Source organism: Ambystoma mexicanum, chromosome 4p, assembly GCF_040938575.1.
Source record: "Ambystoma mexicanum isolate Mex_15411 chromosome 4p, UKY_AmexF1_1, whole genome shotgun sequence".
Taxonomy (NCBI): Eukaryota; Metazoa; Chordata; class Amphibia; order Caudata; family Ambystomatidae; genus Ambystoma; species Ambystoma mexicanum.
The window spans coordinates 845236670-845244169 of record NC_090927.1 but is presented as its reverse complement, the minus strand read 5'-3'; the positions used below and the strand labels follow the sequence as shown (position 1 = coordinate 845244169).

At 47.5% G+C, this 7500-nt stretch overlaps 20 non-coding genes and 6 pseudogenes across 20 annotated transcripts; all 26 read left to right on the top strand.

Annotated features, from left to right (window-relative positions):
* Positions 1 to 7: 7 nt before the first annotated feature.
* On the top strand, positions 8 to 126 carry LOC138454131 (5S ribosomal RNA). Its single transcript, XR_011260823.1, has one exon. It is a non-coding gene; the product is annotated as a 5S ribosomal RNA (ribosomal RNA).
* Positions 127 to 232: 106 nt separating this feature from the next.
* LOC138460690 (5S ribosomal RNA) lies at positions 233 to 351 on the top strand. The gene has a single exon (XR_011263360.1). It is a non-coding gene; the product is annotated as a 5S ribosomal RNA (ribosomal RNA).
* Positions 352 to 457: 106 nt separating this feature from the next.
* Positions 458 to 576, top strand: LOC138463825 (5S ribosomal RNA). The gene has a single exon (XR_011266410.1). It is a non-coding gene; the product is annotated as a 5S ribosomal RNA (ribosomal RNA).
* A 105-nt stretch (positions 577 to 681) lies between these two features.
* On the top strand, positions 682 to 790 carry LOC138457596 (5S ribosomal RNA; annotated as a pseudogene).
* A 464-nt stretch (positions 791 to 1254) lies between these two features.
* On the top strand, positions 1255 to 1373 carry LOC138463973 (5S ribosomal RNA). Its single transcript, XR_011266557.1, has one exon. It is a non-coding gene; the product is annotated as a 5S ribosomal RNA (ribosomal RNA).
* A 106-nt stretch (positions 1374 to 1479) lies between these two features.
* On the top strand, positions 1480 to 1598 carry LOC138464377 (5S ribosomal RNA). Its single transcript, XR_011266957.1, has one exon. It is a non-coding gene; the product is annotated as a 5S ribosomal RNA (ribosomal RNA).
* Positions 1599 to 1704: 106 nt separating this feature from the next.
* LOC138462332 (5S ribosomal RNA) lies at positions 1705 to 1823 on the top strand. The gene has a single exon (XR_011264931.1). It is a non-coding gene; the product is annotated as a 5S ribosomal RNA (ribosomal RNA).
* A 106-nt stretch (positions 1824 to 1929) lies between these two features.
* LOC138459293 (5S ribosomal RNA) lies at positions 1930 to 2038 on the top strand (annotated as a pseudogene).
* A 453-nt stretch (positions 2039 to 2491) lies between these two features.
* On the top strand, positions 2492 to 2610 carry LOC138463972 (5S ribosomal RNA). The gene has a single exon (XR_011266556.1). It is a non-coding gene; the product is annotated as a 5S ribosomal RNA (ribosomal RNA).
* Positions 2611 to 2716: 106 nt separating this feature from the next.
* Positions 2717 to 2835, top strand: LOC138464376 (5S ribosomal RNA). Its single transcript, XR_011266956.1, has one exon. It is a non-coding gene; the product is annotated as a 5S ribosomal RNA (ribosomal RNA).
* A 106-nt stretch (positions 2836 to 2941) lies between these two features.
* LOC138465002 (5S ribosomal RNA) lies at positions 2942 to 3060 on the top strand. Its single transcript, XR_011267578.1, has one exon. It is a non-coding gene; the product is annotated as a 5S ribosomal RNA (ribosomal RNA).
* A 106-nt stretch (positions 3061 to 3166) lies between these two features.
* LOC138460689 (5S ribosomal RNA) lies at positions 3167 to 3285 on the top strand. The gene has a single exon (XR_011263359.1). It is a non-coding gene; the product is annotated as a 5S ribosomal RNA (ribosomal RNA).
* A 105-nt stretch (positions 3286 to 3390) lies between these two features.
* Positions 3391 to 3499, top strand: LOC138457340 (5S ribosomal RNA; annotated as a pseudogene).
* A 475-nt stretch (positions 3500 to 3974) lies between these two features.
* Positions 3975 to 4093, top strand: LOC138463971 (5S ribosomal RNA). The gene has a single exon (XR_011266555.1). It is a non-coding gene; the product is annotated as a 5S ribosomal RNA (ribosomal RNA).
* Positions 4094 to 4199: 106 nt separating this feature from the next.
* On the top strand, positions 4200 to 4318 carry LOC138464375 (5S ribosomal RNA). Its single transcript, XR_011266955.1, has one exon. It is a non-coding gene; the product is annotated as a 5S ribosomal RNA (ribosomal RNA).
* Positions 4319 to 4424: 106 nt separating this feature from the next.
* LOC138462331 (5S ribosomal RNA) lies at positions 4425 to 4543 on the top strand. The gene has a single exon (XR_011264930.1). It is a non-coding gene; the product is annotated as a 5S ribosomal RNA (ribosomal RNA).
* A 106-nt stretch (positions 4544 to 4649) lies between these two features.
* LOC138456343 (5S ribosomal RNA) lies at positions 4650 to 4758 on the top strand (annotated as a pseudogene).
* A 106-nt stretch (positions 4759 to 4864) lies between these two features.
* On the top strand, positions 4865 to 4983 carry LOC138460687 (5S ribosomal RNA). The gene has a single exon (XR_011263358.1). It is a non-coding gene; the product is annotated as a 5S ribosomal RNA (ribosomal RNA).
* Positions 4984 to 5089: 106 nt separating this feature from the next.
* LOC138458445 (5S ribosomal RNA) lies at positions 5090 to 5198 on the top strand (annotated as a pseudogene).
* Positions 5199 to 5661: 463 nt separating this feature from the next.
* Positions 5662 to 5780, top strand: LOC138463970 (5S ribosomal RNA). The gene has a single exon (XR_011266554.1). It is a non-coding gene; the product is annotated as a 5S ribosomal RNA (ribosomal RNA).
* Positions 5781 to 5886: 106 nt separating this feature from the next.
* Positions 5887 to 6005, top strand: LOC138464374 (5S ribosomal RNA). Its single transcript, XR_011266954.1, has one exon. It is a non-coding gene; the product is annotated as a 5S ribosomal RNA (ribosomal RNA).
* Positions 6006 to 6111: 106 nt separating this feature from the next.
* On the top strand, positions 6112 to 6230 carry LOC138454130 (5S ribosomal RNA). The gene has a single exon (XR_011260822.1). It is a non-coding gene; the product is annotated as a 5S ribosomal RNA (ribosomal RNA).
* Positions 6231 to 6336: 106 nt separating this feature from the next.
* On the top strand, positions 6337 to 6455 carry LOC138460685 (5S ribosomal RNA). Its single transcript, XR_011263356.1, has one exon. It is a non-coding gene; the product is annotated as a 5S ribosomal RNA (ribosomal RNA).
* Positions 6456 to 6561: 106 nt separating this feature from the next.
* Positions 6562 to 6680, top strand: LOC138461157 (5S ribosomal RNA). The gene has a single exon (XR_011263791.1). It is a non-coding gene; the product is annotated as a 5S ribosomal RNA (ribosomal RNA).
* A 105-nt stretch (positions 6681 to 6785) lies between these two features.
* LOC138458881 (5S ribosomal RNA) lies at positions 6786 to 6894 on the top strand (annotated as a pseudogene).
* A 475-nt stretch (positions 6895 to 7369) lies between these two features.
* Positions 7370 to 7488, top strand: LOC138463969 (5S ribosomal RNA). Its single transcript, XR_011266553.1, has one exon. It is a non-coding gene; the product is annotated as a 5S ribosomal RNA (ribosomal RNA).
* The last annotated feature ends 12 nt before the right edge of the window (positions 7489 to 7500 follow it).

The window sequence follows — 7500 nt, the reverse complement described above, 5'->3', positions numbered from 1 at the left end:
AACCAGAGCCTACGGCCACAGCACACTGAATGCGCCCGATCTCGTCTGATCTCGGAAGCTAAGCAGTGTCGGGCCTCGTTAGTACCTGGATGGGAGACCGCCTGGGAATACCAGGTGCTGTAGGCTTTTTTGTGCTCCAAGTTCAGGAAGTGAGCCATTTCTCAATTGCCTTTCAAAACTGCAAGGTCTAGCTGACTAGATGCTTAAAAGTACAAAACTCACTAGGCCCAGAGCCTACGGCCACACCACACTGATTGCGCCCGATCTCGTCTGATCTCGGAAGCTAAGCAGTGTCGGGCCTAGTTAGTACCTGGATGGGAGACCACCTGGGAATACCAGGTGCTGTAGGCTTTTTTGTGCTCCAAGTTCAGGAAGTGAGCCATTTCTCAATTGCCTTTCAAAACTGCAAGGTCTAGCCGACTAGATGCTTAAAAGTACAAAACTCACTAAGCCCAGAGTCTACGGCCACACCACACTGAATGCGCCCGATCTCGTCTGATCTCGGAAGCTAAGCAGTGTCGGGCCTAGTTAGTACCTGGATAGGAGACCACCTGGGAATACCAGGTGCTGTAGGCTTTTTTGTGCTCCAAGTTCAGGAAGTGAGCCATTTCACAATTGCCTTTCAAAACTGCAAGGTCTAGCCGACTAGATGCTTAAAAGTACAAACTCACTAGGCCCAGAGCCTACGGCCACACCACACTGAATGCCCCCGATCTCGGAAGCTAAGCAGGGTCGGGCCTAGTTAGTACCTGGATGGGAGACTGCCTGGGAATACCAGGTGCTGTAGGCTTTTTTTGTGCTCCATGATTAGTAATTGCGCAACTTCTCAATTATTTTTCAAATTTGGTATGTTTCCAAAATAATTGTATCCCGTTTTATAGCGGAAATGTTGGACAACATCATGAGGGCTGGAGCTACCTTTTTACATAGAATTAGCATACAGGTAGTGTGTTCATGGGTAATAAATCGACTTTCACATGTAATGCAGTACAGAGAATATTGAGTCCTTCAAGAGGCATGAAAGAAAACCATTATTGTGTTGATTGTTCTCTCCACCTCCCTGCAACAGACACAGGATGGATGAATTAAAGTTATCCTACCAGACATAGGAGTCCTGAATGGGCCCACCAGTCTTATATATCTCGCCTGATCGAGCCTGATCGAGCGATGAGCGTGGTATCATGTTGCAAGTGGCTGCATGGCTTAGCTTACTAAATGCAAATGCATAAGAGTAATATTCTTAGCATTCCTAGAGCCTACGGCCACACCACACTGAATGCACCCGATCTCGACTGATCTCGGAAGTTAAGCAGTGTCAGGCCTAGTTAGTACCTGGATGGGAGACCGCCTGGGAATACCAGGTGCTGTAGGCTTTTTTGTGCTCCAAGTTCAGGAAGTGAGCCCTTTCTCAATTGCCTTTTAAAACTGCAAGGTCTAGCCGACTAGATGCTTAAAAGTACAAAACTCAGTAGGCCCAGAGCCTACGGCCACACCACACTGAATGTGCCTGATCTCGTCTGATCTCAGAAGCTAAGCAGTGTCGGGCCTAGTTAGTACCTGGATGGAAGACCGCCTGGGAATACCAGGTGCTGTAGGCTTTTTTGTACTCCAAGTTCAGGAAGTGAGCCATTTCTCAATTGCCTTTCAAAACTGCAAGGTCTAGCCGACTAGATGCTTAAAAGTACAAAACTCACAAGAACCAGAGCCTACGGCCACACCACACTGAATGCGCCCGATCTCGTCTGATCTCGGAAGCTAAGCAGTGTCGGGCCTCGTTAGTACCTGGATGGGAGACCGCCTGGGAATACCAGGTGCTGTAGGCTTTTTTGTGCTCCAAGTTCAGGAAGTGAGCCATTTCACAATTGCCTTTCAAAACTGCAAGGTCTAGCCGACTAGATGCTTAAAAGTACAAAACTCACTAGGCCCAGAGCCTTCGGCCACACCACACTGAATGCGCCCGATCTCGGAAGCTAAGCAGGGTCAGGCCTAGTTAGTACCTGGATGGGAGACTGCCTGGGAATACCAGGTGCTGTAGGCTTTTTTGTGCTCCATGATTAGTAATTGCGCAACTTCTCAATTATTTTTCAAATTTGGTATGTTTCCAAAATAATTGTATCCCGTTTTATAGCGGAAATGTTGGACAACATCATGAGGGCTGGAGCTACCTTTTTACATAGAATTAGCATACAGGTAGTGTGTTCATGGGTAATAAATCGACTTTCACATGTAATGCAGTACAGAGAATATTGAGTCGTTCAAGAGGCATGAAAGAAAACCATTATTGTGTTGATTGTTCTCTCCACCTCCCTGCAACAGACACAGGATGGATGAATTAAAGTTATCCTACCAGACATAGGAGTCCTGAATGGGCCCACCAGTCTTATATATCTCGCCTGATCGAGCGATGAGCGTGGTATCATGTTGCAAGTGGCTGCATGGCTTAGCTTACTAAATGCAAATGCATAAGAGTAATATTCTTAGCATTCCTAGAGCCTACGGCCACACCACACTGAATGCACCCGATCTCGACTGATCTCGGAAGTTAAGCAGTGTCAGGCCTAGTTAGTACCTGGATGGGAGACCGCCTGGGAATACCAGGTGCTGTAGGCTTTTTTGTGCTCCAAGTTCAGGAAGTGAGCCCTTTCTCAATTGCCTTTTAAAACTGCAAGGTCTAGCCGACTAGATGCTTAAAAGTACAAAACTCACTAGGCCCAGAGCCTACGGCCACACCACACTGAATGTGCCTGATCTCGTCTGATCTCAGAAGCTAAGCAGTGTCGGGCCTAGTTAGTACCTGGATGGAAGACCGCCTGGGAATACCAGGTGCTGTAGGCTTTTTTGTACTCCAAGTTCAGGAAGTGAGCCATTTCTCAATTGCCTTTCAAAACTGCAAGGTCTAGCCGACTAGATGCTTAAAAGTACAAAACTCACAAGAACCAGAGCCTACGGCCACACCACACTGAATGCGCCCGATCTCGTCTGTTCTCGGAAGCTAAGCAGTGTCGGGCCTCGTTAGTACCTGGATGGGAGACCGCCTGGGAATACCAGGTGCTGTAGGCTTTTTTGTGCTCCAAGTTCAGGAAGTGAGCCATTTCTCAATTGCCTTTCAAAAGTGCAAGGTCTAGCTGACTAGATGCTTAAAAGTACAAAACTCACTAGGCCCAGAGCCTACGGCCACACCACACTGATTGCGCCCGATCTCGTCTGATCTCGGAAGCTAAGCAGTGTCGGGCCTAGTTAGTACCTGGATGGGAGACCACCTGGGAATACCAGGTGCTGTAGGCTTTTTTGTGCTCCAAGTTCAGGAAGTGAGCCATTTCACAATTGCCTTTCAAAACTGCAAGGTCTAGCCGACTAGATGCTTAAAAGTACAAACTCACTAGGCCCAGAGCCTACGGCCACACCACACTGAATGCGCCCGATCTCGGAAGCTAAGCAGGGTCGGGCCTAGTTAGTACCTGGATGGGAGACTGCCTGGGAATACCAGGTGCTGTAGGCTTTTTTTGTGCTCCATGATTAGTAATTGCGCAACTTCTCAATTATTTTTCAAATTTGGTATGTTTCCAAAATAATTGTATCCCGTTTTATAGCGGAAATGTTGGACAACATCATGAGGGCTGGAGCTACCTTTTTACATAGAATTAGCATACAGGTAGTGTGTTCATGGGTAATAAATCAACTTTCACATGTAATGCAGTACAGAGAATATTGAGTCCTTCAAGAGGCATGAAAGAAAACCATTATTGTGTTGATTGTTCTCTCCACCTCCCTGCAACAGACACAGGATGGATGAATTAAAGTTATCCTACCAGACATAGGAGTCCTGAATGGGCCCACCAGTCTTATATATCTCGCCTGATCGAGCCTGATCGAGCGCTGATCGAGCGATGAGCGTGGTATCATGTTGCAAGTGGCTGCATGGCTTAGCTTACTAAATGCAAATGCATAAGAGTAATATTCTTAGCATTCCTAGAGCCTACGGCCACACCACACTGAATGCACCCGATCTCGACTGATCTCGGAAGTTAAGCAGTGTCAGGCCTAGTTAGTACCTGGATGGGAGACCGCCTGGGAATACCAGGTGCTGTAGGCTTTTTTGTGCTCCAAGTTCAGGAAGTGAGCCCTTTCTCAATTGCCTTTTAAAACTGCAAGGTCTAGCCGACTAGATGCTTAAAAGTACAAAACTCAGTAGGCCCAGAGCCTACGGCCACACCACACTGAATGTGCCTGATCTCGTCTGATCTCAGAAGCTAAGCAGTGTCGGGCCTAGTTAGTACCTGGATGGAAGACCGCCTGGGAATACCAGGTGCTGTAGGCTTTTTTGTACTCCAAGTTCAGGAAGTGAGCCATTTCTCAATTGCCTTTCAAAACTGCAAGGTCTAGCCGACTAGATGCTTAAAAGTACAAAACTCACAAGAACCAGAGCCTACGGCCACACCACACTGAATGCGCCCGATCTCGTCTGATCTCGGAAGCTAAGCAGTGTCGGGCCTCGTTAGTACCTGGATGGGAGACCGCCTGGGAATACCAGGTGCTGTAGGCTTTTTTGTGCTCCAAGTTCAGGAAGTGAGCCATTTCTCAATTGCCTTTCAAAATTGCAAGGTCTAGCTGACTAGATGCTTAAAAGTACAAAACTCACTAGGCCCAGAGCCTACAGCCACACCACACTGATTGCGCCCGATCTCGGAAGCTAAGCAGTGTCGGGCCTCGTTAGTACCTGGATGGGAGACCGCCTGGGAATACCAGGTGCTGTAGGCTTTTTTGTGCTCCAAGTTCAGGAAGTGAGCCATTTCTCAATTGCCTTTCAAAACTGCAAGGTCTAGCTGACTAGATGCTTAAAAGTACAAAACTCACTAGGCCCAGAGCCTACGGCCACACCACACTGATTGCGCCCGATCTCGTCTGATCTCGGAAGCTAAGCAGTGTCGGGCCTAGTTAGTACCTGGATGGGAGACCACCTGGGAATACCAGGTGCTGTAGGCTTTTTTGTGCTCCAAGTTCAGGAAGTGAGCCATTTCACAATTGCCTTTCAAAACTGCAAGGTCTAGCCGACTAGATGCTTAAAAGTACAAAACTCACTAGGCCCAGAGCCTACGGCCACACCACACTGAATGCGCCCGATCTCGGAAGCTAAGCAGGGTCAGGCCTAGTTAGTACCTGGATGGGAGACTGCCTGGGAATACCAGGTGCTGTAGGCTTTTTTGTGCTCCATGATTAGTAATTGCGCAACTTCTCAATTATTTTTCAAATTTGGTATGTTTCCAAAATAATTGTATCCCGTTTTATAGCGGAAATGTTGGACAACATCATGAGGGCTGGAGCTACCTTTTTACATAGAATTAGCATACAGGTAGTGTGTTCATGGGTAATAAATCGACTTTCACATGTAATGCAGTACAGAGAATATTGAGTCCTTCAAGAGGCATGAAAGAAAACCATTATTGTGTTGATTGTTCTCTCCACCTCCCTGCAACAGACACAGGATGGATGAATTAAAGTTATCCTACCAGACATAGGAGTCCTGAATGGGCCCACCAGTCTTATATATCTCGCCTGATCGAGCCTGATCGAGCGATGAGCGTGGTATCATGTTGCAAGTGGCTGCATGGCTTAGCTTACTAAATGCAAATGCATAAGAGTAATATTCTTAGCATTCCTAGAGCCTACGGCCACACCACACTGAATGCACCCGATCTCGACTGATCTCGGAAGTTAAGCAGTGTCAGGCCTAGTTAGTACCTGGATGGGAGACCGCCTGGGAATACCAGGTGCTGTAGGCTTTTTTGTGCTCCAAGTTCAGGAAGTGAGCCCTTTCTCAATTGCCTTTTAAAACTGCAAGGTCTAGCCGACTAGATGCTTAAAAGTACAAAACTCACTAGGCCCAGAGCCTACGGCCACACCACACTGAATGTGCCTGATCTCGTCTGATCTCAGAAGCTAAGCAGTGTCGGGCCTAGTTAGTACCTGGATGGAAGACCGCCTGGGAATACCAGGTGCTGTAGGCTTTTTTGTACTCCAAGTTCAGGAAGTGAGCCATTTCTCAATTGCCTTTCAAAACTGCAAGGTCTAGCCGACTAGATGCTTAAAAGTACAAAACTCACAAGAACCAGAGCCTACGGCCACAGCACACTGAATGCGCCCGATCTCGTCTGATCTCGGAAGCTAAGCAGTGTCGGGCCTCGTTAGTACCTGGATGGGAGACCGCCTGGGAATACCAGGTGCTGTAGGCTTTTTTGTGCTCCAAGTTCAGGAAGTGAGCCATTTCTCAATTGCCTTTCAAAACTGCAAGGTCTAGCTGACTAGATGCTTAAAAGTACAAAACTCACTAGGCCCAGAGCCTACGGCCACACCACACTGATTGCGCCCGATCTCGTCTGATCTCGGAAGCTAAGCAGTGTCGGGCCTAGTTAGTACCTGGATGGGAGACCACCTGGGAATACCAGGTGCTGTAGGCTTTTTTGTGCTCCAAGTTCAGGAAGTGAGCCATTTCTCAATTGCCTTTCAAAACTGCAAGGTCTAGCCGACTAGATGCTTAAAAGTACAAAACTCACTAAGCCCAGAGCCTACGGCCACACCACACTGAATGCGCCCGATCTCGTCTGATCTCGGAAGCTAAGCAGTGTCGGGCCTAGTTAGTACCTGGATGGGAGACCACCTGGGAATACCAGGTGCTGTAGGCTTTTTTGTGCTCCAAGTTCAGGAAGTGAGCCATTTCACAATTGCCTTTCAAAACTGCAAGGTCTAGCCGACTAGATGCTTAAAAGTACAAACTCACTAGGCCCAGAGCCTACGGCCACACCACACTGAATGCGCCCGATCTCGGAAGCTAAGCAGGGTCTGGCCTAGTTAGTACCTGGATGGGAGACTGCCTGGGAATACCAGGTGCTGTAGGCTTTTTTTGTGCTCCATGATTAGTAATTGCGCAACTTCTCAATTATTTTTCAAATTTGGTATGTTTCCAAAATAATTGTATCCCGTTTTATAGCGGAAATGTTGGACAACATCATGAGGGCTGGAGCTACCTTTTTACATAGAATTAGCATACAGGTAGTGTGTTCATGGGTAATAAATCAACTTTCACATGTAATGCAGTACAGAGAATATTGAGTCCTTCAAGAGGCATGAAAGAAAACCATTATTGTGTTGATTGTTCTCTCCACCTCCCTGCAACAGACACAGGATGGATGAATTAAAGTTATCCTACCAGATATAGGAGTCCTGAATGGGCCCACCAGTCTTATATATCTCGCCTGATCGAGCCTGATCGAGCGCTGATCGAGCGATGAGCGTGGTATCATGTTGCAAGTGGCTGCATGGCTTAGCTTACTAAATGCAAATGCATAAGAGTAATATTCTTAGCATTCCTAGAGCCTACGGCCACACCACACTGAATGCACCCGATCTCGACTGATCTCGGAAGTTAAGCAGTGTCAGGCCTAGTTAGTACCTGGATGGGAGACCGCCTGGGAATACCAGGTGCTGTAGGCTTTTTTGTGCTCC